General features: G+C 38.6%; 19 non-coding genes across 19 annotated transcripts; all 19 read right to left on the bottom strand.

Annotated features, from left to right (window-relative positions):
- Nucleotides 1-68: 68 nt before the first annotated feature.
- On the bottom strand, nucleotides 69-141 carry TRNAK-CUU (transfer RNA lysine (anticodon CUU)). The gene has a single exon. It is a non-coding gene; the product is annotated as a tRNA-Lys (tRNA).
- A 353-nt stretch (nucleotides 142-494) lies between these two features.
- On the bottom strand, nucleotides 495-567 carry TRNAA-AGC (transfer RNA alanine (anticodon AGC)). Its single transcript has one exon. It is a non-coding gene; the product is annotated as a tRNA-Ala (tRNA).
- A 771-nt stretch (nucleotides 568-1,338) lies between these two features.
- TRNAA-AGC (transfer RNA alanine (anticodon AGC)) lies at nucleotides 1,339-1,411 on the bottom strand. Its single transcript has one exon. It is a non-coding gene; the product is annotated as a tRNA-Ala (tRNA).
- A 771-nt stretch (nucleotides 1,412-2,182) lies between these two features.
- Nucleotides 2,183-2,255, bottom strand: TRNAA-AGC (transfer RNA alanine (anticodon AGC)). The gene has a single exon. It is a non-coding gene; the product is annotated as a tRNA-Ala (tRNA).
- Nucleotides 2,256-3,026: 771 nt separating this feature from the next.
- Nucleotides 3,027-3,099, bottom strand: TRNAA-AGC (transfer RNA alanine (anticodon AGC)). Its single transcript has one exon. It is a non-coding gene; the product is annotated as a tRNA-Ala (tRNA).
- A 771-nt stretch (nucleotides 3,100-3,870) lies between these two features.
- Nucleotides 3,871-3,943, bottom strand: TRNAA-AGC (transfer RNA alanine (anticodon AGC)). Its single transcript has one exon. It is a non-coding gene; the product is annotated as a tRNA-Ala (tRNA).
- A 652-nt stretch (nucleotides 3,944-4,595) lies between these two features.
- TRNAA-AGC (transfer RNA alanine (anticodon AGC)) lies at nucleotides 4,596-4,668 on the bottom strand. The gene has a single exon. It is a non-coding gene; the product is annotated as a tRNA-Ala (tRNA).
- A 771-nt stretch (nucleotides 4,669-5,439) lies between these two features.
- On the bottom strand, nucleotides 5,440-5,512 carry TRNAA-AGC (transfer RNA alanine (anticodon AGC)). The gene has a single exon. It is a non-coding gene; the product is annotated as a tRNA-Ala (tRNA).
- Nucleotides 5,513-6,283: 771 nt separating this feature from the next.
- On the bottom strand, nucleotides 6,284-6,356 carry TRNAA-AGC (transfer RNA alanine (anticodon AGC)). Its single transcript has one exon. It is a non-coding gene; the product is annotated as a tRNA-Ala (tRNA).
- A 771-nt stretch (nucleotides 6,357-7,127) lies between these two features.
- On the bottom strand, nucleotides 7,128-7,200 carry TRNAA-AGC (transfer RNA alanine (anticodon AGC)). The gene has a single exon. It is a non-coding gene; the product is annotated as a tRNA-Ala (tRNA).
- Nucleotides 7,201-7,544: 344 nt separating this feature from the next.
- Nucleotides 7,545-7,617, bottom strand: TRNAK-CUU (transfer RNA lysine (anticodon CUU)). The gene has a single exon. It is a non-coding gene; the product is annotated as a tRNA-Lys (tRNA).
- A 353-nt stretch (nucleotides 7,618-7,970) lies between these two features.
- TRNAA-AGC (transfer RNA alanine (anticodon AGC)) lies at nucleotides 7,971-8,043 on the bottom strand. Its single transcript has one exon. It is a non-coding gene; the product is annotated as a tRNA-Ala (tRNA).
- Nucleotides 8,044-8,387: 344 nt separating this feature from the next.
- Nucleotides 8,388-8,460, bottom strand: TRNAK-CUU (transfer RNA lysine (anticodon CUU)). Its single transcript has one exon. It is a non-coding gene; the product is annotated as a tRNA-Lys (tRNA).
- A 353-nt stretch (nucleotides 8,461-8,813) lies between these two features.
- On the bottom strand, nucleotides 8,814-8,886 carry TRNAA-AGC (transfer RNA alanine (anticodon AGC)). The gene has a single exon. It is a non-coding gene; the product is annotated as a tRNA-Ala (tRNA).
- Nucleotides 8,887-11,524: 2,638 nt separating this feature from the next.
- Nucleotides 11,525-11,597, bottom strand: TRNAK-CUU (transfer RNA lysine (anticodon CUU)). The gene has a single exon. It is a non-coding gene; the product is annotated as a tRNA-Lys (tRNA).
- A 1,496-nt stretch (nucleotides 11,598-13,093) lies between these two features.
- TRNAK-CUU (transfer RNA lysine (anticodon CUU)) lies at nucleotides 13,094-13,166 on the bottom strand. Its single transcript has one exon. It is a non-coding gene; the product is annotated as a tRNA-Lys (tRNA).
- Nucleotides 13,167-13,937: 771 nt separating this feature from the next.
- Nucleotides 13,938-14,010, bottom strand: TRNAK-CUU (transfer RNA lysine (anticodon CUU)). Its single transcript has one exon. It is a non-coding gene; the product is annotated as a tRNA-Lys (tRNA).
- Nucleotides 14,011-15,506: 1,496 nt separating this feature from the next.
- Nucleotides 15,507-15,579, bottom strand: TRNAK-CUU (transfer RNA lysine (anticodon CUU)). Its single transcript has one exon. It is a non-coding gene; the product is annotated as a tRNA-Lys (tRNA).
- Nucleotides 15,580-16,350: 771 nt separating this feature from the next.
- TRNAK-CUU (transfer RNA lysine (anticodon CUU)) lies at nucleotides 16,351-16,423 on the bottom strand. Its single transcript has one exon. It is a non-coding gene; the product is annotated as a tRNA-Lys (tRNA).
- Nucleotides 16,424-23,112: the final 6,689 nt, after the last annotated feature.

Raw genomic sequence — 23,112 nt, 5'->3', positions numbered from 1 at the left:
GTCTAATGCAAGATTAATCACCATATTATGAGAGCCAATGCTATCATCCAGCAAAAAATACTCATTTTCGCCCAACGTGGGGCTCGAACCCACGACCCTGAGATTAAGAGTCTCATGCTCTACCGACTGAGCTAGCCGGGCTCCCACTTAAATATGGTATGCAGACTCATCATTTTTTATTAAGGAAAACTGTTTCTGGATATTCCTCTGCTCTTGTTTTGCAAGGAACTTCACTTTTATACATCCTTCAGAGGAAAGAATGTCAAGTAAAATAAGACGAAATGAAAATGGAAGGTGTGAAATTTTCATTTTGAGATTGCATAAGAAATCAAATTCCTCTCACGTGCTATAGAATACCTAAACACTTTTGATTAAACCACTTTAGTTGTTATAATGACACCAAATTTGAAAGCCATCTGTGACTTTTCTGTTCTTACTCTGCAACAACCATGGCAATTACAAGTTAAAAAGTAAAATGTATGCAAATTTTAGAATGGAGAATGCGGGCATCGATCCCGCTACCTCTCGCATGCTAAGCGAGCGCTCTACCATTTGAGCTAATTCCCCTGTGTGCTCACTCTGCATCACATTTCAAAAGTAACGTTACTGCTGTCCACACTTTATTTTAAGTCTAATTGCCCATAACATGAGTGTTCAGTTCACTCCTAACTGATGCCTTAACTACACCTAGGTGATGTTTTACACTTCAGGTTGGCATGTTTAGTACTTGAATAGGAGTGATATCACTGTATGTTAACCTAGACTCAGGCCCTACCTAATCTTGGAGATACATTTCTCATGAATGAGTAACCAAGGGAGATACAATTTTTAGGAGTTAGTGCATGTCTAATGCAAGATTAATCACCATATTATGAGAGCCAATGCTATCATCCAGCAAAAAATACTCGTTTTCGCCCAACATGGGGCTCGAACCCACGACCCTGAGATTAAGAGTCTCATGCTCTACCGACTGAGCTAGCCGGGCTCCCACTTAAATATGGTATGCAGACTCATCATTTTTTATTAAGGAAAACTGTTTCTGGATATTCCTCTGCTCTTGTTTTGCAAGGAACTTCACTTTTATACATCCTTCAGAGGAAAGAATGTCAAGTAAAATAAGACGAAATGAAAATGGAAGGTGTGAAATTTTCATTTTGAGATTGCATAAGAAATCAAATTCCTCTCACGTGCTATAGAATACCTAAACACTTTTGATTAAACCACTTTAGTTGTTATAATGACACCAAATTTGAAAGCCATCTGTGACTTTTCTGTTCATACTCTGCAACAACCATGGCAATTACAAGTTAAAAAGTAAAATGTATGCAAATTTTAGAATGGAGAATGCGGGCATCGATCCCGCTACCTCTCGCATGCTAAGCGAGCGCTCTACCATTTGAGCTAATTCCCCTGTGTGCTCACTCAGCATCACATTTCAAAAGTAACGTTACTGCTGTCCACACTTTATTTTAAGTCTAATTGCCCATAACATGAGTGTTCAGTTCACTCCTAACTGATGCCTTAACTACACCTAGGTGATGTTTTACACTTCAGGTTGGCATGTTTAGTACTTGAATAGGAGTGATATCACTGTATGTTAACCTAGACTCAGGCCCTACCTAATCTTGGAGATACATTTCTCATGAATGAGTAACCAAGGGAGATACAATTTTTAGGAGTTAGTGCATGTCTAATGCAAGATTAATCACCATATTATGAGAGCCAATGCTATCATCCAGCAAAAAATACTCGTTTTCGCCCAACGTGGGGCTCGAACCCACGACACTGAGATTAAGAGTCTCATGCTCTACCGACTGAGCTAGCCGGGCTCCCACTTAAATATGGTATGCAGACTCATCATTTTTTATTAAGGAAAACTGTTTCTGGATATTCCTCTGCTCTTGTTTTGCAAGGAACTTCACTTTTATACATCCTTCAGAGGAAAGAATGTCAAGTAAAATAAGACGAAATGAAAATGGAAGGTGTGAAATTTTCATTTTGAGATTGCATAAGAAATCAAATTCCTCTCACGTGCTATAAAATACCTAAACACTTTTGATTAAACCACTTTAGTTGTTATAATGACCCCAAATTTGAAAGCCATCTGTGACTTTTCTGTTCTTACTCTGCAACAACCATGGCAATTACAAGTTAAAAAGTAAAATGTATGCAAATTTTAGAATGGAGAATGCGGGCATCGATCCCGCTACCTCTCGCATGCTAAGCGAGCGCTCTACCATTTGAGCTAATTCCCCTGTGTGCTCACTCAGCATCACATTTCAAAAGTAACGTTACTGCTGTCCACACTTTATTTTAAGTCTAATTGCCCATAACATGAGTGTTCAGTTCACTCCTAACTGATGCCTTAACTACACCTAGGTGATGTTTTACACTTCAGGTTGGCATGTTTAGTACTTGAATAGGAGTGATATCACTGTATGTTAACCTAGACTCAGGCCCTACCTAATCTTGGAGATACATTTCTCATGAATGAGTAACCAAGGGAGATACAATTTTTAGGAGTTAGTGCATGTCTAATGCAAGATTAATCACCATATTATGAGAGCCAATGCTATCATCCAGCAAAAAATACTCGTTTTCGCCCAACATGGGGCTCGAACCCACGACCCTGAGATTAAGAGTCTCATGCTCTACCGACTGAGCTAGCCGGGCTCCCACTTAAATATGGTATGCAGACTCATCATTTTTTATTAAGGAAAACTGTTTCTGGATATTCCTCTGCTCTTGTTTTGCAAGGAACTTCACTTTTATACATCCTTCAGAGGAAAGAATGTCAAGTAAAATAAGACGAAATGAAAATGGAAGGTGTGAAATTTTCATTTTGAGATTGCATAAGAAATCAAATTCCTCTCACGTGCTATAGAATACCTAAACACTTTTGATTAAACCACTTTAGTTGTTATAATGACACCAAATTTGAAAGCCATCTGTGACTTTTCTGTTCTTACTCTGCAACAACCATGGCAATTACAAGTTAAAAAGTAAAATGTATGCAAATTTTAGAATGGAGAATGCGGGCATCGATCCCGCTACCTCTCGCATGCTAAGCGAGCGCTCTACCATTTGAGCTAATTCCCCTGTGTGCTCACTCAGCATCACATTTCAAAAGTAACGTTACTGCTGTCCACACTTTATTTTAAGTCTAATTGCCCATAACATGAGTGTTCAGTTCACTCCTAACTGATGCCTTAACTACACCTAGGTGATGTTTTACACTTCAGGTTGGCATGTTTAGTACTTGAATAGGAGTGATATCACTGTATGTTAACCTAGACTCAGGCCCTACCTAATCTTGGAGATACATTTCTCATGAATGAGTAACCAAGGGAGATACAATTTTTAGGAGTTAGTGCATGTCTAATGCAAGATTAATCAACATATTATGAGAGCCAATGCTATCATCCAGCAAAAAATACTCGTTTTCGCCCAACGTGGGGCTCGAACCCACGACACTGAGATTAAGAGTCTCATGCTCTACCGACTGAGCTAGCCGGGCTCCCACTTAAACATGGTATGCAGACTCATCATTTTTTATTAAGGAAAACTGTTTCTGGATATTCCTCTGCTCTTGTTTTGCAAGGAACTTCACTTTTATACATCCTTCAGAGGAAAGAATGTCAAGTAAAATAAGACGAAATGAAAATGGAAGGTGTGAAATTTTCATTTTGAGATTGCATAAGAAATCAAATTCCTCTCACGTGCTATAAAATACCTAAACACTTTTGATTAAACCACTTTAGTTGTTATAATGACACCAAATTTGAAAGCCATCTGTGACTTTTCTGTTCTTACTCTGCAACAACCATGGCAATTACAAGTTAAAAAGTAAAATGTATGCAAATTTTAGAATGGAGAATGCGGGCATCGATCCCGCTACCTCTCGCATGCTAAGCGAGCGCTCTACCATTTGAGCTAATTCCCCTGTGTGCTCACTCAGCATCACATTTCAAAAGTAACGTTACTGCTGTCCACACTTTATTTTAAGTCTAATTGCCCATAACATGAGTGTTCAGTTCACTCCTAACTGATGCCTTAACTACACCTAGGTGATGTTTTACACTTCAGGTTGGCATGTTTAGTACTTGAATAGGAGTGATATCACTGTATGTTAACCTATACTCAGGCCCTACCTAATCTTGGAGATACATTTCTCATGAATGAGTAACCAAGGGAGATACAATTTTTAGGAGTTAGTGCATGTCTAATGCAAGATTAATCACCATATTATGAGAGCCAATGCTATCATCCAGCAAAAAATACTCGTTTTCGCCCAACGTGGATATTCCTCTGCTCTTGTTTTGCAAGGAACTTCACTTTTATACATCCTTCAGAGGAAAGAATGTCAAGTAAAATAAGACGAAATGAAAATGGAAGGTGTGAAATTTTCATTTTGAGATTGCATAAGAAATCAAATTCCTCTCACGTGCTATAGAATACCTAAACACTTTTGATTAAACCACTTTAGTTGTTATAATGACACCAAATTTGAAAGCCATCTGTGACTTTTCTGTTCTTACTCTGCAACAACCATGGCAATTACAACTTAAAAAGTAAAATGTATGCAAATTTTAGAATGGAGAATGCGGGCATCGATCCCGCTACCTCTCGCATGCTAAGCGAGCGCTCTACCATTTGAGCTAATTCCCCTGTGTGCTCACTCAGCATCACATTTCAAAAGTAACGTTACTGCTGTCCACACTTTATTTTAAGTCTAATTGCCCATAACATGAGTGTTCAGTTCACTCCTAACTGATGCCTTAACTACACCTAGGGGCTGTTTTATACTTCAGGTTGGCATGTTTAGTACTTGAATAGGAGTGATATCACTGTATGTTAACCTAGACTCAGGCCCTACCTAATCTTGGAGATACATTTCTCATGAATGAGTAACCAAGGGAGATACAATTTTTAGGAGTTAGTGCATGTTTAATGCAAGATTAATCACCATATTATGAGAGCCAATGCAATCATCCAGCAAAAAATACTCGTTTTCGCCCAACGTGGGGCTCGAACCCACGACACTGAGATTAAGAGTCTCATGCTCTACCGACTGAGCTAGCCGGGCTCCCACTTAAATATGGTGTGCAGACGCATCATTTTTTATTAAGGAAAACTGTTTCTGGATATTCCTCTGCTCTTGTTTTGCAAGGAACTTCACTTTTATACATCCTTCAGAGGAAAGAATGTCAAGTAAAATAAGACGAAATGAAAATGGAAGGTGTGAAATTTTCATTTTGAGATTGCATAAGAAATCAAATTCCTCTCACGTGCTATAGAATACCTAAACACTTTTGATTAAACCACTTTAGTTGTTATAATGACACCAAATTTGAAAGCCATCTGTGACTTTTCTGTTCTTACTCTGCAACAACCATGGCAATTACAAGTTAAAAAGTAAAATGTATGCAAATTTTAGAATGGAGAATGCGGGCATCGATCCCGCTACCTCTCGCATGCTAAGCGAGCGCTCTACCATTTGAGCTAATTCCCCTGTGTGCTCACTCTGCATCACATTTCAAAAGTAACGTTACTGCTGTCCACACTTTATTTTAAGTCTAATTGCCCATAACATGAGTGTTCAGTTCACTCCTAACTGATGCCTTAACTACACCTAGGTGATGTTTTACACTTCAGGTTGGCATGTTTAGTACTTGAATAGGAGTGATATCACTGTATGTTAACCTAGACTCAGGCCCTACCTAATCTTGGAGATACATTTCTCATGAATGAGTAACCAAGGGAGATACAATTTTTAGGAGTTAGTGCATGTCTAATGCAAGATTAATCACCATATTATGAGAGCCAATGCTATCATCCAGCAAAAAATACTCGTTTTCGCCCAACATGGGGCTCGAACCCACGACCCTGAGATTAAGAGTCTCATGCTCTACCGACTGAGCTAGCCGGGCTCCCACTTAAATATGGTATGCAGACTCATCATTTTTTATTAAGGAAAACTGTTTCTGGATATTCCTCTGCTCTTGTTTTGCAAGGAACTTCACTTTTATACATCCTTCAGAGGAAAGAATGTCAAGTAAAATAAGACGAAATGAAAATGGAAGGTGTGAAATTTTCATTTTGAGATTGCATAAGAAATCAAATTCCTCTCACGTGCTATAGAATACCTAAACACTTTTGATTAAACCACTTTAGTTGTTATAATGACACCAAATTTGAAAGCCATCTGTGACTTTTCTGTTCTTACTCTGCAACAACCATGGCAATTACAAGTTAAAAAGTAAAATGTATGCAAATTTTAGAATGGAGAATGCGGGCATCGATCCCGCTACCTCTCGCATGCTAAGCGAGCGCTCTACCATTTGAGCTAATTCCCCTGTGTGCTCACTCAGCATCACATTTCAAAAGTAACGTTACTGCTGTCCACACTTTATTTTAAGTCTAATTGCCCATAACATGAGTGTTCAGTTCACTCCTAACTGATGCCTTAACTACACCTAGGGGATGTTTTACACTTCAGGTTGGCATGTTTAGTACTTGAATAGGAGTGATATCACTGTATGTTAACCTAGACTCAGGCCCTACCTAATCTTGGAGATACATTTCTCATGAATAAGTAACCAAGGGAGATACAATTTTTAGGAGTTAGTTCATGTCTAATGCAAGATTAATCACCATATTATGAGAGCCAATGCAATCATCCAGCAAAAAATACTCGTTTTCGCCCAACATAGGGCTCGAACCCACGACCCTGAGATTAAGAGTCTCATGCTCTACAGACTGAGCTAGCCGGGCTCCCACTTAAATATGGTATGCAGACTCATCATTTTTTATTAAGGAAAACTGTTTCTGGATATTCCTCTGCTCTTGTTTTGCAAGGAACTTCACTTTTATACATCCTTCAGAGGAAAGAATGTCAAGTAAAATAAGACGAAATGAAAATGGAAGGTGTGAAATTTTCATTTTGAGATTGCATAAGAAATCAAATTCCTCTCACGTGCTATAGAATACCTAAACACTTTTGATTAAACCACTTTAGTTGTTATAATGACACCAAATTTGAAAGCCATCTGTGACTTTTCTGTTCTTACTCTGCAACAACCATGGCAATTACAAGTTAAAAAGTAAAATGTATGCAAATTTTAGAATGGAGAATGCGGGCATCGATCCCGCTACCTCTCGCATGCTAAGCGAGCGCTCTACCATTTGAGCTAATTCCCCTTTGTGCTCACTCAGCATCACATTTCAAAAGTAACGTTACTGCTGTCCACACTTTATTTTAAGTCTAATTGCCCATAACATGAGTGTTCAGTTCACTCCTAACTGATGCCTTAACTACACCTAGGTGATGTTTTACACTTCAGGTTGGCATGTTTAGTACTTGAATAGGAGTGATATCACTGTATGTTAACCTAGACTCAGGCCCTACCTAATCTTGGAGATACATTTCTCATGAATGAGTAACCAAGGGAGATACAATTTTTAGGAGTTAGTGCATGTCTAATGCAAGATTAATCACCATATTATGAGAGCAATGCTATCATCCAGCAAAAAATACTCGTTTTCGCCCAACGTGGGGCTCGAACCCACGACCCTGAGATTAAGAGTCTCATGCTCTACCGACTGAGCTAGCCGGGCTCCCACTTAAATATGGTATGCAGACTCATCATTTTTTATTAAGGAAAACTGTTTCTGGATATTCCTCTGCTCTTGTTTTGCAAGGAACTTCACTTTTATACATCCTTCAGAGGAAAGAATGTCAAGTAAAATAAGACGAAATGAAAATGGAAGGTGTGAAATTTTCATTTTGAGATTGCATAAGAAATCAAATTCCTCTCACGTGCTATAGAATACCTAAACACTTTTGATTAAACCACTTTAGTTGTTATTATGACACCAAATTTGAAAGCCATCTGTGACTTTTCTGTTCTTACTCTGCAACAACCATGGCAATTACAAGTTAAAAAGTAAAATGTATGCAAATTTTAGAATGGAGAATGCGGGCATCGATCCCGCTACCTCTCGCATGCTAAGCGAGCGCTCTACCATTTGAGCTAATTCCCCTTTGTGCTCACTCAGCATCACATTTCAAAAGTAACGTTACTGCTGTCCACACTTTATTTTAAGTCTAATTGCCCATAACATGAGTGTTCAGTTCACTCCTAACTGATGCCTTAACTACACCTAGGTGATGTTTTACACTTCAGGTTGGCATGTTTAGTACTTGAATAGGAGTGATATCACTGTATGTTAACCTAGACTCAGGCCCTACCTAATCTTGGAGATACATTTCTCATGAATGAGTAACCAAGGGAGATACAATTTTTAGGAGTTAGTGCATGTCTAATGCAAGATTAATCACCATATTATGAGAGCAATGCTATCATCCAGCAAAAAATACTCGTTTTCGCCCAACGTGGGGCTCGAACCCACGACCCTGAGATTAAGAGTCTCATGCTCTACCGACTGAGCTAGCCGGGCTCCCACTTAAATATGGTATGCAGACTCATCATTTTTTATTAAGGAAAACTGTTTCTGGATATTCCTCTGCTCTTGTTTTGCAAGGAACTTCACTTTTATACATCCTTCAGAGGAAAGAATGTCAAGTAAAATAAGACGAAATGAAAATGGAAGGTGTGAAATTTTCATTTTGAGATTGCATAAGAAATCAAATTCCTCTCACGTGCTATAGAATACCTAAACACTTTTGATTAAACCACTTTAGTTGTTATAATGACACCAAATTTGAAAGCCATCTGTGACTTTTCTGTTCTTACTCTGCAACAACCATGGCAATTACAAGTTAAAAAGTAAAATGTATGCAAATTTTAGAATGGAGAATGCGGGCATCGATCCCGCTACCTCTCGCATGCTAAGCGAGCGCTCTACCATTTGAGCTAATTCCCCTGTGTGCTTACTCAGCATCACATTTCAAAAGTAACGTTACTGCTGTCCACACTTTATTTTAAGTCTAATTGCCCATAACATGAGTGTTCAGTTCACTCCTAACTGATGCCTTAACTACACCTAGGGGATGTTTTACACTTCAGGTTGGCATGTTTAGTACTTGAATAGGAGTGATATCACTGTATGTTAACCTATACTCAGGCCCTACCTAATCTTGGAGATACATTTCTCATGAATGAGTAACCAAGGGAGATACAATTTTTAGGAGTTAGTGCATGTCTAATGCAAGATTAATCACCATATTATGAGAGCCAATGCTATCATCCAGCAAAAAATACTCGTTTTCGCCCAACGTGGATATTCCTCTGCTCTTGTTTTGCAAGGAACTTCACTTTTATACATCCTTCAGAGGAAAGAATGTCAAGTAAAATAAGACGAAATGAAAATGGAAGGTGTGAAATTTTCATTTTGAGATTGCATAAGAAATCAAATTCCTCTCACGTGCTATAGAATACCTAAACACTTTTGATTAAACCACTTTAGTTGTTATAATGACACCAAATTTGAAAGCCATCTGTGACTTTTCTGTTCTTACTCTGCAACAACCATGGCAATTACAACTTAAAAAGTAAAATGTATGCAAATTTTAGAATGGAGAATGCGGGCATCGTTCCGCTACCTCTCGCATGCTAAGCGAGCGCTCTACCATTTGAGCTAATTCCCCTGTGTGCTCTCTCAGCATCACATTTCAAAAGTAACGTTACTGCTGTCCACACTTTATTTTAAGTCTAATTGCCCATAACATGAGTGTTCAGTTCACTCCTAACTGATGCCTTAACTACACCTAGGGGCTGTTTTATACTTCAGGTTGGCATGTTTAGTACTTGAATAGGAGTGATATCACTGTATGTTAACCTAGACTCAGGCCCTACCTAATCTTGGAGATACATTTCTCATGAATGAGTAACCAAGGGAGATACAATTTTTAGGAGTTAGTGCATGTTTAATGCAAGATTAATCACCATATTATGAGAGCCAATGCAATCATCCAGCAAAAAATACTCGTTTTCGCCCAACGTGGGGCTCGAACCTACGACCCTGAGATTAAGAGTCTCATGCTCTACCGACTGAGCTAGCCGGGCTCCCACTTAAATATGGTATGCAGACTCATCATTTTTTATTAAGGAAAACCGTTTCTGGATATTCCTCTGCTCTTGTTTTGCAAGGAACTTCACTTTTATACATCCTTCAGAGGAAAGAATGTCAAGTAAAATAAGACGAAATGAAAATGGAAGGTGTGAAATTTTCATTTTGAGATTGCATAAGAAATCAAATTCCTCTCACGTGCTATAGAATACCTAAACACTTTTGATTAAACCACTTTAGTTGTTATAATGACACCAAATTTGAAAGCCATCTGTGACTTTTCTGTTCTTACTCTGCAACAACCATGGCAATTACAAGTTAAAAAGTAAAATGTATGCAAATTTTAGAATGGAGAATGCGGGCATCGATCCCGCTACCTCTCGCATGCTAAGCGAGCGCTCTACCATTTGAGCTAATTCCCCTGTGTGCTCACTCAGCATCACATTTCAAAAGTAACGTTACTGCTGTCCACACTTTATTTTAAGTCTAATTGCCCATAACATGAGTGTTCAGTTCACTCCTAACTGATGCCTTAACTACACCTAGGGGATGTTTTACACTTCAGGTTGGCATGTTTAGTACTTGAATAGGAGTGATATCACTGTATGTTAACCTATACTCAGGCCCTACCTAATCTTGGAGATACATTTCTCATGAATGAGTAACCAAGGGAGATACAATTTTTAGGAGTTAGTGCATGTCTAATGCAAGATTAATCACCATATTATGAGAGCCAATGCTATCATCCAGCAAAAAATACTCGTTTTCGCCCAACGTGGATATTCCTCTGCTCTTGTTTTGCAAGGAACTTCACTTTTATACATCCTTCAGAGGAAAGAATGTCAAGTAAAATAAGACGAAATGAAAATGGAAGGTGTGAAATTTTCATTTTGAGATTGCATAAGAAATCAAATTCCTCTCACGTGCTATAGAATACCTAAACACTTTTGATTAAACCACTTTAGTTGTTATAATGACACCAAATTTGAAAGCCATCTGTGACTTTTCTGTTCTTACTCTGCAACAACCATGGCAATTACAACTTAAAAAGTAAAATGTATGCAAATTTTAGAATGGAGAATGCGGGCATCGATCCCGCTACCTCTCGCATGCTAAGCGAGCGCTCTACCATTTGAGCTAATTCCTCTGTGTGCTCACTCAGCATCACATTTCAAAAGTAACGTTACTGCTGTCCACACTTTATTTTAAGTCTAATTGCCCATAACATGAGTGTTCAGTTCACTCCTAACTGATGCCTTAACTACACCTAGGGGCTGTTTTATACTTCAGGTTGGCATGTTTAGTACTTGAATAGGAGTGATATCACTGTATGTTAACCTAGACTCAGGCCCTACCTAATCTTGGAGATACATTTCTCATGAATGAGTAACCAAGGGAGATACAATTTTTAGGAGTTAGTGCATGTTTAATGCAAGATTAATCACCATATTATGAGAGCCAATGCAATCATCCAGCAAAAAATACTCGTTTTCGCCCAACGTGGGGCTCGAACCCACGACCCTGAGATTAAGAGTCTCATGCTCTACCGACTGAGCTAGCCGGGCTCCCACTTAAATATGGTGTGCAGACTCATCATTTTTTATTAAGGAAAACCGTTTCTGGATATTCCTCTGCTCTTGTTTTGCAAGGAACTTCACTTTTATACATCCTTCAGAGGAAAGAATGTCAAGTAAAATAAGACGAAATGAAAATGGAAGGTGTGAAATTTTCATTTTGAGATTGCATAAGAAATCAAATTCCTCTCACGTGCTATAGAATACCTAAACACTTTTGATTAAACCACTTTAGTTGTTATAATGACACCAAATTTGAAAGCCATCTGTGACTTTTCTGTTCTTACTCTGCAACAACCATGGCAATTACAAGTTAAAAAGTAAAATGTATGCAAATTTTAGAATGGAGAATGCGGGCATCGATCCCGCTACCTCTCGCATGCTAAGCGAGCGCTCTACCATTTGAGCTAATTCCCCTGTGTGCTCACTCAGCATCACATTTCAAAAGTAACGTTACTGCTGTCCACACTTTATTTTAAGTCTAATTGCCCATAACATGAGTGTTCAGTTCACTCCTAACTGATGCCTTAACTACACCTAGGGGATGTTTTACACTTCAGGTTGGCATGTTTAGTACTTGAATAGGAGTGATATCACTGTATGTTAACCTATACTCAGGCCCTACCTAATCTTGGAGATACATTTCTCATGAATGAGTAACCAAGGGAGATACAATTTTTAGGAGTTAGTGCATGTCTAATGCAAGATTAATCACCATATTATGAGAGCCAATGCTATCATCCAGCAAAAAATACTCGTTTTCGCCCAACGTGGATATTCCTCTGCTCTTGTTTTGCAAGGAACTTCACTTTTATACATCCTTCAGAGGAAAGAATGTCAAGTAAAATAAGACGAAATGAAAATGGAAGGTGTGAAATTTTCATTTTGAGATTGCATAAGAAATCAAATTCCTCTCACGTGCTATAGAATACCTAAACACTTTTGATTAAACCACTTTAGTTGTTATAATGACACCAAATTTGAAAGCCATCTGTGACTTTTCTGTTCTTACTCTGCAACAACCATGGCAATTACAAGTTAAAAAGTAAAATGTATGCAAATTTTAGAATGGAGAATGCGGGCATCGATCCCGCTACCTCTCGCATGCTAAGCGAGCGCTCTACCATTTGAGCTAATTCCCCTGTGTGCTCACTCAGCATCACATTTCAAAAGTAACGTTACTGCTGTCCACACTTTATTTTAAGTCTAATTGCCCATAACATGAGTGTTCAGTTCACTCCTAACTGATGCCTTAACTACACCTAGGGGCTGTTTTATACTTCAGGTTGGCATGTTTAGTACTTGAATAGGAGTGATATCACTGTATGTTAACCTAGACTCAGGCCCTACCTAATCTTGGAGATACATTTCTCATGAATGAGTAACCAAGGGAGATACAATTTTTAGGAGTTAGTGCATGTTTAATGCAAGATTAATCACCATATTATGAGAGCCAATGCAATCATCCAGCAAAAAATACTCGTTTTCGCCCAACGTGGGGCTCGAACCCACGACCCTGAGATTAAGAGTCTCATGCTCTACCGACTGAGCTAGCCGGGCTCCCACTTAAATATGGTATGCAGACTCATCATTTTTTATTAAGGAAAACCGTTTCTGGATATTCCTCTGCTCTTGTTTTGCAAGGAACTTCACTTTTATACATCCTTCAGAGGAAAGAATGTCAAGTAAAATAAGACGAAATGAAAATGGAAGGTGTGAAATTTTCATTTTGAGATTGCATAAGAAATCAAATTCCTCTCACGTGCTATAGAATACCTAAACACTTTTGATTAAACCACTTTAGTTGTTATAATGACACCAAATTTGAAAGCCATCTGTGACTTTTCTGTTCTTACTCTGCAACAACCATGGCAATTACAAGTTAAAAAGTAAAATGTATGCAAATTTTAGAATGGAGAATGCGGGCATCGATCCCGCTACCTCTCGCATGCTAAGCGAGCGCTCTACCATTTGAGCTAATTCCCCTGTGTGCTCACTCAGCATCACATTTCAAAAGTAACGTTACTGCTGTCCACACTTTATTTTAAGTCTAATTGCCCATAACATGAGTGTTCAGTTCACTCCTAACTGATGCCTTAACTACACCTAGGGGATGTTTTACACTTCAGGTTGGCATGTTTAGTACTTGAATAGGAGTGATATCACTGTATGTTAACCTAGACTCAGGCCCTACCTAATCTTGGAGATACATTTCTCATGAATGAGTAACCAAGGGAGATACAATTTTTAGGAGTTAGTGCATGTCTAATGCAAGATTAATCACCATATTATGAGAGCCAATGCAATCATCCAGCAAAAAATACTTGTTTTCGCCCAACGTGGGGCTCGAACCCACGACCCTGAGATTAAGAGTCTCATGCTCTACCGACTGAGCTAGCCGGGCTCCCACTCAAATATGGTATGCAGACTCATCATTTTTTATTAAGGAAAACCGTTTCTGGATATTCCTCTGCTCTTGTTTTGCAAGGAACTTCACTTTTATACATCCTTCAGAGGAAAGAATGTCAAGTAAAATAAGACGAAATGAAAATGGAAGGTGTGAAATTTTCATTTTGAGATTGTATAAGAAATCAAATTCCTCTCACGTGCTATAGAATACCTAAACACTTTTGATTAAACCACTTTAGTTGTTATAATGACACCAAATTTGAAAGCCATCTGTGACTTTTCTGTTCTTACTCTGCAACAACCATGGCAATTACAAGTTAAAAAGTAAAATGTATGCAAATTTTAGAATGGAGAATGCAGGCATCGATCCCGCTACCTCTCGCATGCTAAGCGAGCGCTCTACCATTTGAGCTAATTCCCCTGTGTGCTCACTCAGCATCACATTTCAAAAGTAACGTTACTGCTGTCCACACTTTATTTTAAGTCTAATTGCCCATAACATGAGTGTTCAGTTCACTCCTAACTGATGCCTTAACTACACCTAGGGGATGTTTTACACTTCAGGTTGGCATGTTTAGTACTTGAATAGGAGTGATATCACTGTATGTTAACCTATACTCAGGCCCTACCTAATCTTGGAGATACATTTCTCATGAATGAGTAACCAAGGGAGATACAATTTTTAGGAGTTAGTGCATGTCTAATGCAAGATTAATCACCATATTATGAGAGCCAATGCTATCATCCAGCAAAAAATACTCGTTTTCGCCCAACGTGGATATTCCTCTGCTCTTGTTTTGCAAGGAACTTCACTTTTATACATCCTTCAGAGGAAAGAATGTCAAGTAAAATAAGACGAAATGAAAATGGAAGGTGTGAAATTTTCATTTTGAGATTGCATAAGAAATCAAATTCCTCTCACGTGCTATAGAATACCTAAACACTTTTGATTAAACCACTTTAGTTGTTATAATGACACCAAATTTGAAAGCCATCTGTGACTTTTCTGTTCTTACTCTGCAACAACCATGGCAATTACAACTTAAAAAGTAAAATGTATGCAAATTTTAGAATGGAGAATGCGGGCATCGATCCCGCTACCTCTCGCATGCTAAGCGAGCGCTCTACCATTTGAGCTAATTCCTCTGCGTGCTCACTCAGCATCACATTTCAAAAGTAACGTTACTGCTGTCCACACTTTATTTTAAGTCTAATTGCCCATAACATGAGTGTTCAGTTCACTCCTAACTGATGCCTTAACTACACCTAGGGGCTGTTTTATACTTCAGGTTGGCATGTTTAGTACTTGAATAGGAGTGATATCACTGTATGTTAACCTAGACTCAGGCCCTACCTAATCTTGGAGATACATTTCTCATGAATGAGTAACCAAGGGAGATACAATTTTTAGGAGTTAGTGCATGTTTAATGCAAGATTAATCACCATATTATGAGAGCCAATGCAATCATCCAGCAAAAAATACTCGTTTTCGCCCAACGTGGGGCTCGAACCCACGACCCTGAGATTAAGAGTCTCATGCTCTACCGACTGAGCTAGCCGGGCTCCCACTTAAATATGGTATGCAGACTCATCATTTTTTATTAAGGAAAACCGTTTCTGGATATTCCTCTGCTCTTGTTTTGCAAGGAACTTCACTTTTATACATCCTTCAGAGGAAAGAATGTCAAGTAAAATAAGACGAAATGAAAATGGAAGGTGTGAAATTTTCATTTTGAGATTGCATAAGAAATCAAATTCCTCTCACGTGCTATAGAATACCTAAACACTTTTGATTAAACCACTTTAGTTGTTATAATGACACCAAATTTGAAAGCCATCTGTGACTTTTCTGTTCTTACTCTGCAACAACCATGGCAATTACAAGTTAAAAAGTAAAATGTATGCAAATTTTAGAATGGAGAATGCGGGCATCGATCCCGCTACCTCTCGCATGCTAAGCGAGCGCTCTACCATTTGAGCTAATTCCCCTGTGTGCTCACTCAGCATCACATTTCAAAAGTAACGTTACTGCTGTCCACACTTTATTTTAAGTCTAATTGCCCATAACATGAGTGTTCAGTTCACTCCTAACTGATGCCTTAACTACACCTAGGTGATGTTTTACACTTCAGGTTGGCATGTTTAGTACTTGAATAGGAGTGATATCACTGTATGTTAACCTAGACTCAGGCCCTACCTAATCTTGGAGATACATTTCTCATGAATGAGTAACCAAGGGAGGTACAATTTTTAGGAGTTAGTGCATGTCTAATGCAAGATTAATCACCATATTATGAGAGCCAATGCTATCATCCAGCAAAAAATACTCATTTTCGCCCAACGTGGGGCTCGAACCCACGACCCTGAGATTAAGAGTCTCATGCTCTACCGACTGAGCTAGCCGGGCTCCCACTTAAATATGGTATGCAGACTCATCATTTTTTATTAAGGAAAACTGTTTCTGGATATTCCTCTGCTCTTGTTTTGCAAGGAACTTCACTTTTATACATCCTTCAGAGGAAAGAATGTCAAGTAAAATAAGACGAAATGAAAATGGAAGGTGTGAAATTTTCATTTTGAGATTGCATAAGAAATCAAATTCCTCTCACGTGCTATAGAATACCTAAACACTTTTGATTAAACCACTTTAGTTGTTATAATGACACCAAATTTGAAAGCCATCTGTGACTTTTCTGTTCTTACTCTGCAACAACCATGGCAATTACAAGTTAAAAAGTAAAATGTATGCAAATTTTAGAATGGAGAATGCGGGCATCGATCCCGCTACCTCTCGCATGCTAAGCGAGCGCTCTACCATTTGAGCTAATTCCCCTGTGTGCTCACTCTGCATCACATTTCAAAAGTAACGTTACTGCTGTCCACACTTTATTTTAAGTCTAATTGCCCATAACATGAGTGTTCAGTTCACTCCTAACTGATGCCTTAACTACACCTAGGTGATGTTTTACACTTCAGGTTGGCATGTTTAGTACTTGAATAGGAGTGATATCACTGTATGTTAACCTAGACTCAGGCCCTACCTAATCTTGGAGATACATTTCTCATGAATGAGTAACCAAGGGAGATACAATTTTTAGGAGTTAGTGCATGTCTAATGCAAGATTAATCACCATATTATGAGAGCCAATGCTATCATCCAGCAAAAAATACTCGTTTTCGCCCAACATGGGGCTCGAACCCACGACCCTGAGATTAAGAGTCTCATGCTCTACCGACTGAGCTAGCCGGGCTCCCACTTAAATATGGTATGCAGACTCATCATTTTTTATTAAGGAAAACTGTTTCTGGATATTCCTCTGCTCTTGTTTTGCAAGGAACTTCACTTTTATACATCCTTCAGAGGAAAGAATGTCAAGTAAAATAAGACGAAATGAAAATGGAAGGTGTGAAATTTTCATTTTGAGATTGCATAAGAAATCAAATTCCTCTCACGTGCTATAGAATACCTAAACACTTTTGATTAAACCACTTTAGTTGTTATAATGACACCAAATTTGAAAGCCATCTGTGACTTTTCTGTTCATACTCTGCAACAACCATGGCAATTACAAGTTAAAAAGTAAAATGTATGCAAATTTTAGAATGGAGAATGCGGGCATCGATCCCGCTACCTCTCGCATGCTAAGCGAGCGCTCTACCATTTGAGCTAATTCCCCTGTGTGCTCACTCAGCATCACATTTCAAAAGTAACGTTACTGCTGTCCACACTTTATTTTAAGTCTAATTGCCCATAACATGAGTGTTCAGTTCACTCCTAACTGATGCCTTAACTACACCTAGGTGATGTTTTACACTTCAGGTTGGCATGTTTAGTACTTGAATAGGAGTGATATCACTGTATGTTAACCTAGACTCAGGCCCTACCTAATCTTGGAGATACATTTCTCATGAATGAGTAACCAAGGGAGATACAATTTTTAGGAGTTAGTGCATGTCTAATGCAAGATTAATCACCATATTATGAGAGCCAATGCTATCATCCAGCAAAAAATACTCGTTTTCGCCCAACGTGGGGCTCGAACCCACGACACTGAGATTAAGAGTCTCATGCTCTACCGACTGAGCTAGCCGGGCTCCCACTTAAATATGGTATGCAGACTCATCATTTTTTATTAAGGAAAACTGTTTCTGGATATTCCTCTGCTCTTGTTTTGCAAGGAACTTCACTTTTATACATCCTTCAGAGGAAAGAATGTCAAGTAAAATAAGACGAAATGAAAATGGAAGGTGTGAAATTTTCATTTTGAGATTGCATAAGAAATCAAATTCCTCTCACGTGCTATAAAATACCTAAACACTTTTGATTAAACCACTTTAGTTGTTATAATGACCCCAAATTTGAAAGCCATCTGTGACTTTTCTGTTCTTACTCTGCAACAACCATGGCAATTACAAGTTAAAAAGTAAAATGTATGCAAATTTTAGAATGGAGAATGCGGGCATCGATCCCGCTACCTCTCGCATGCTAAGCGAGCGCTCTACCATTTGAGCTAATTCCCCTGTGTGCTCACTCAGCATCACATTTCAAAAGTAACGTTACTGCTGTCCACACTTTATTTTAAGTCTAATTGCCCATAACATGAGTGTTCAGTTCACTCCTAACTGATGCCTTAACTACACCTAGGTGATGTTTTACACTTCAGGTTGGCATGTTTAGTACTTGAATAGGAGTGATATCACTGTATGTTAACCTAGACTCAGGCCCTACCTAATCTTGGAGATACATTTCTCATGAATGAGTAACCAAGGGAGATACAATTTTTAGGAGTTAGTGCATGTCTAATGCAAGATTAATCACCATATTATGAGAGCCAATGCTATCATCCAGCAAAAAATACTCGTTTTCGCCCAACATGGGGCTCGAACCCACGACCCTGAGATTAAGAGTCTCATGCTCTACCGACTGAGCTAGCCGGGCTCCCACTTAAATATGGTATGCAGACTCATCATTTTTTATTAAGGAAAACTGTTTCTGGATATTCCTCTGCTCTTGTTTTGCAAGGAACTTCACTTTTATACATCCTTCAGAGGAAAGAATGTCAAGTAAAATAAGACGAAATGAAAATGGAAGGTGTGAAATTTTCATTTTGAGATTGCATAAGAAATCAAATTCCTCTCACGTGCTATAGAATACCTAAACACTTTTGATTAAACCACTTTAGTTGTTATAATGACACCAAATTTGAAAGCCATCTGTGACTTTTCTGTTCTTACTCTGCAACAACCATGGCAATTACAAGTTAAAAAGTAAAATGTATGCAAATTTTAGAATGGAGAATGCGGGCATCGATCCCGCTACCTCTCGCATGCTAAGCGAGCGCTCTACCATTTGAGCTAATTCCCCTGTGTGCTCACTCAGCATCACATTTCAAAAGTAACGTTACTGCTGTCCACACTTTATTTTAAGTCTAATTGCCCATAACATGAGTGTTCAGTTCACTCCTAACTGATGCCTTAACTACACCTAGGTGATGTTTTACACTTCAGGTTGGCATGTTTAGTACTTGAATAGGAGTGATATCACTGTATGTTAACCTAGACTCAGGCCCTACCTAATCTTGGAGATACATTTCTCATGAATGAGTAACCAAGGGAGATACAATTTTTAGGAGTTAGTGCATGTCTAATGCAAGATTAATCACCATATTATGAGAGCCAATGCTATCATCCAGCAAAAAATACTCGTTTTCGCCCAACGTGGGGCTCGAACCCACGACACTGAGATTAAGAGTCTCATGCTCTACCGACTGAGCTAGCCGGGCTCCCACTTAAACATGGTATGCAGACTCATCATTTTTTATTAAGGAAAACTGTTTCTGGATATTCCTCTGCTCTTGTTTTGCAAGGAACTTCACTTTTATACATCCTTCAGAGGAAAGAATGTCAAGTAAAATAAGACGAAATGAAAATGGAAGGTGTGAAATTTTCATTTTGAGATTGCATAAGAAATCAAATTCCTCTCACGTGCTATAAAATACCTAAACACTTTTGATTAAACCACTTTAGTTGTTATAATGACACCAAATTTGAAAGCCATCTGTGACTTTTCTGTTCTTACTCTGCAACAACCATGGCAATTACAAGTTAAAAAGTAAAATGTATGCAAATTTTAGAATGGAGAATGCGGGCATCGATCCCGCTACCTCTCGCATGCTAAGCGAGCGCTCTACCATTTGAGCTAATTCCCCTGTGTGCTCACTCAGCATCACATTTCAAAAGTAACGTTACTGCTGTCCACACTTTATTTTAAGTCTAATTGCCCATAACATGAGTGTTCAGTTCACTCCTAACTGATGCCTTAACTACACCTAGGTGATGTTTTACACTTCAGGTTGGCATGTTTAGTACTTGAATAGGAGTGATATCACTGTATGTTAACCTATACTCAGGCCCTACCTAATCTTGGAGATACATTTCTCATGAATGAGTAACCAAGGGAGATACAATTTTTAGGAGTTAGTGCATGTCTAATGCAAGATTAATCACCATATTATGAGAGCCAATGCTATCATCCAGCAAAAAATACTCGTTTTCGCCCAACGTGGATATTCCTCTGCTCTTGTTTTGCAAGGAACTTCACTTTTATACATCCTTCAGAGGAAAGAATGTCAAGTAAAATAAGACGAAATGAAAATGGAAGGTGTGAAATTTTCATTTTGAGATTGCATAAGAAATCAAATTCCTCTCACGTGCTATAGAATACCTAAACACTTTTGATTAAACCACTTTAGTTGTTATAATGACACCAAATTTGAAAGCCATCTGTGACTTTTCTGTTCTTACTCTGCAACAACCATGGCAATTACAACTTAAAAAGTAAAATGTATGCAAATTTTAGAATGGAGAATGCGGGCATCGATCCCGCTACCTCTCGCATGCTAAGCGAGCGCTCTACCATTTGAGCTAATTCCCCTGTGTGCTCACTCAGCATCACATTTCAAAAGTAACGTTACTGCTGTCCACACTTTATTTTAAGTCTAATTGCCCATAACATGAGTGTTCAGTTCACTCCTAACTGATGCCTTAACTACACCTAGGGGCTGTTTTATACTTCAGGTTGGCATGTTTAGTACTTGAATAGGAGTGATATCACTGTATGTTAACCTAGACTCAGGCCCTACCTAATCTTGGAGATACATTTCTCATGAATGAGTAACCAAGGGAGATACAATTTTTAGGAGTTAGTGCATGTTTAATGCAAGATTAATCACCATATTATGAGAGCCAATGCAATCATCCAGCAAAAAATACTCGTTTTCGCCCAACGTGGGGCTCGAACCCACGACACTGAGATTAAGAGTCTCATGCTCTACCGACTGAGCTAGCCGGGCTCCCACTTAAATATGGTGTGCAGACGCATCATTTTTTATTAAGGAAAACTGTTTCTGGATATTCCTCTGCTCTTGTTTTGCAAGGAACTTCACTTTTATACATCCTTCAGAGGAAAGAATGTCAAGTAAAATAAGACGAAATGAAAATGGAAGGTGTGAAATTTTCATTTTGAGATTGCATAAGAAATCAAATTCCTCTCACGTGCTATAGAATACCTAAACACTTTTGATTAAACCACTTTAGTTGTTATAATGACACCAAATTTGAAAGCCATCTGTGACTTTTCTGTTCTTACTCTGCAACAACCATGGCAATTACAAGTTAAAAAGTAAAATGTATGCAAATTTTAGAATGGAGAATGCGGGCATCGATCCCGCTACCTCTCGCATGCTAAGCGAGCGCTCTACCATTTGAGCTAATTCCCCTGTGTGCTCACTCTGCATCACATTTCAAAAGTAACGTTACTGCTGTCCACACTTTATTTTAAGTCTAATTGCCCATAACATGAGTGTTCAGTTCACTCCTAACTGATGCCTTAACTACACCTAGGTGATGTTTTACACTTCAGGTTGGCATGTTTAGTACTTGAATAGGAGTGATATCACTGTATGTTAACCTAGACTCAGGCCCTACCTAATCTTGGAGATACATTTCTCATGAATGAGTAACCAAGGGAGATACAATTTTTAGGAGTTAGTGCATGTCTAATGCAAGATTAATCACCATATTATGAGAGCCAATGCTATCATCCAGCAAAAAATACTCGTTTTCGCCCAACATGGGGCTCGAACCCACGACCCTGAGATTAAGAGTCTCATGCTCTACCGACTGAGCTAGCCGGGCTCCCACTTAAATATGGTATGCAGACTCATCATTTTTTATTAAGGAAAACTGTTTCTGGATATTCCTCTGCTCTTGTTTTGCAAGGAACTTCACTTTTATACATCCTTCAGAGGAAAGAATGTCAAGTAAAATAAGACGAAATGAAAATGGAAGGTGTGAAATTTTCATTTTGAGATTGCATAAGAAATCAAATTCCTCTCACGTGCTATAGAATACCTAAACACTTTTGATTAAACCACTTTAGTTGTTATAATGACACCAAATTTGAAAGCCATCTGTGACTTTTCTGTTCTTACTCTGCAACAACCATGGCAATTACAAGTTAAAAAGTAAAATGTATGCAAATTTTAGAATGGAGAATGCGGGCATCGATCCCGCTACCTCTCGCATGCTAAGCGAGCGCTCTACCATTTGAGCTAATTCCCCTGTGTGCTCACTCAGCATCACATTTCAAAAGTAACGTTACTGCTGTCCACACTTTATTTTAAGTCTAATTGCCCATAACATGAGTGTTCAGTTCACTCCTAACTGATGCCTTAACTACACCTAGGGGATGTTTTACACTTCAGGTTGGCATGTTTAGTACTTGAATAGGAGTGATATCACTGTATGTTAACCTAGACTCAGGCCCTACCTAATCTTGGAGATACATTTCTCATGAATAAGTAACCAAGGGAGATACAATTTTTAGGAGTTAGTTCATGTCTAATGCAAGATTAATCACCATATTATGAGAGCCAATGCAATCATCCAGCAAAAAATACTCGTTTTCGCCCAACATAGGGCTCGAACCCACGACCCTGAGATTAAGAGTCTCATGCTCTACAGACTGAGCTAGCCGGGCTCCCACTTAAATATGGTATGCAGACTCATCATTTTTTATTAAGGAAAACTGTTTCT

The sequence above is a fragment of the Triturus cristatus genome, chromosome 4_1 (genome assembly GCF_964204655.1).
Source record: "Triturus cristatus chromosome 4_1, aTriCri1.1, whole genome shotgun sequence".
In the NCBI taxonomy this organism is placed as follows: Eukaryota; Metazoa; Chordata; class Amphibia; order Caudata; family Salamandridae; genus Triturus; species Triturus cristatus.
This window is presented reverse-complemented; position numbering and strand designations above follow the sequence as displayed.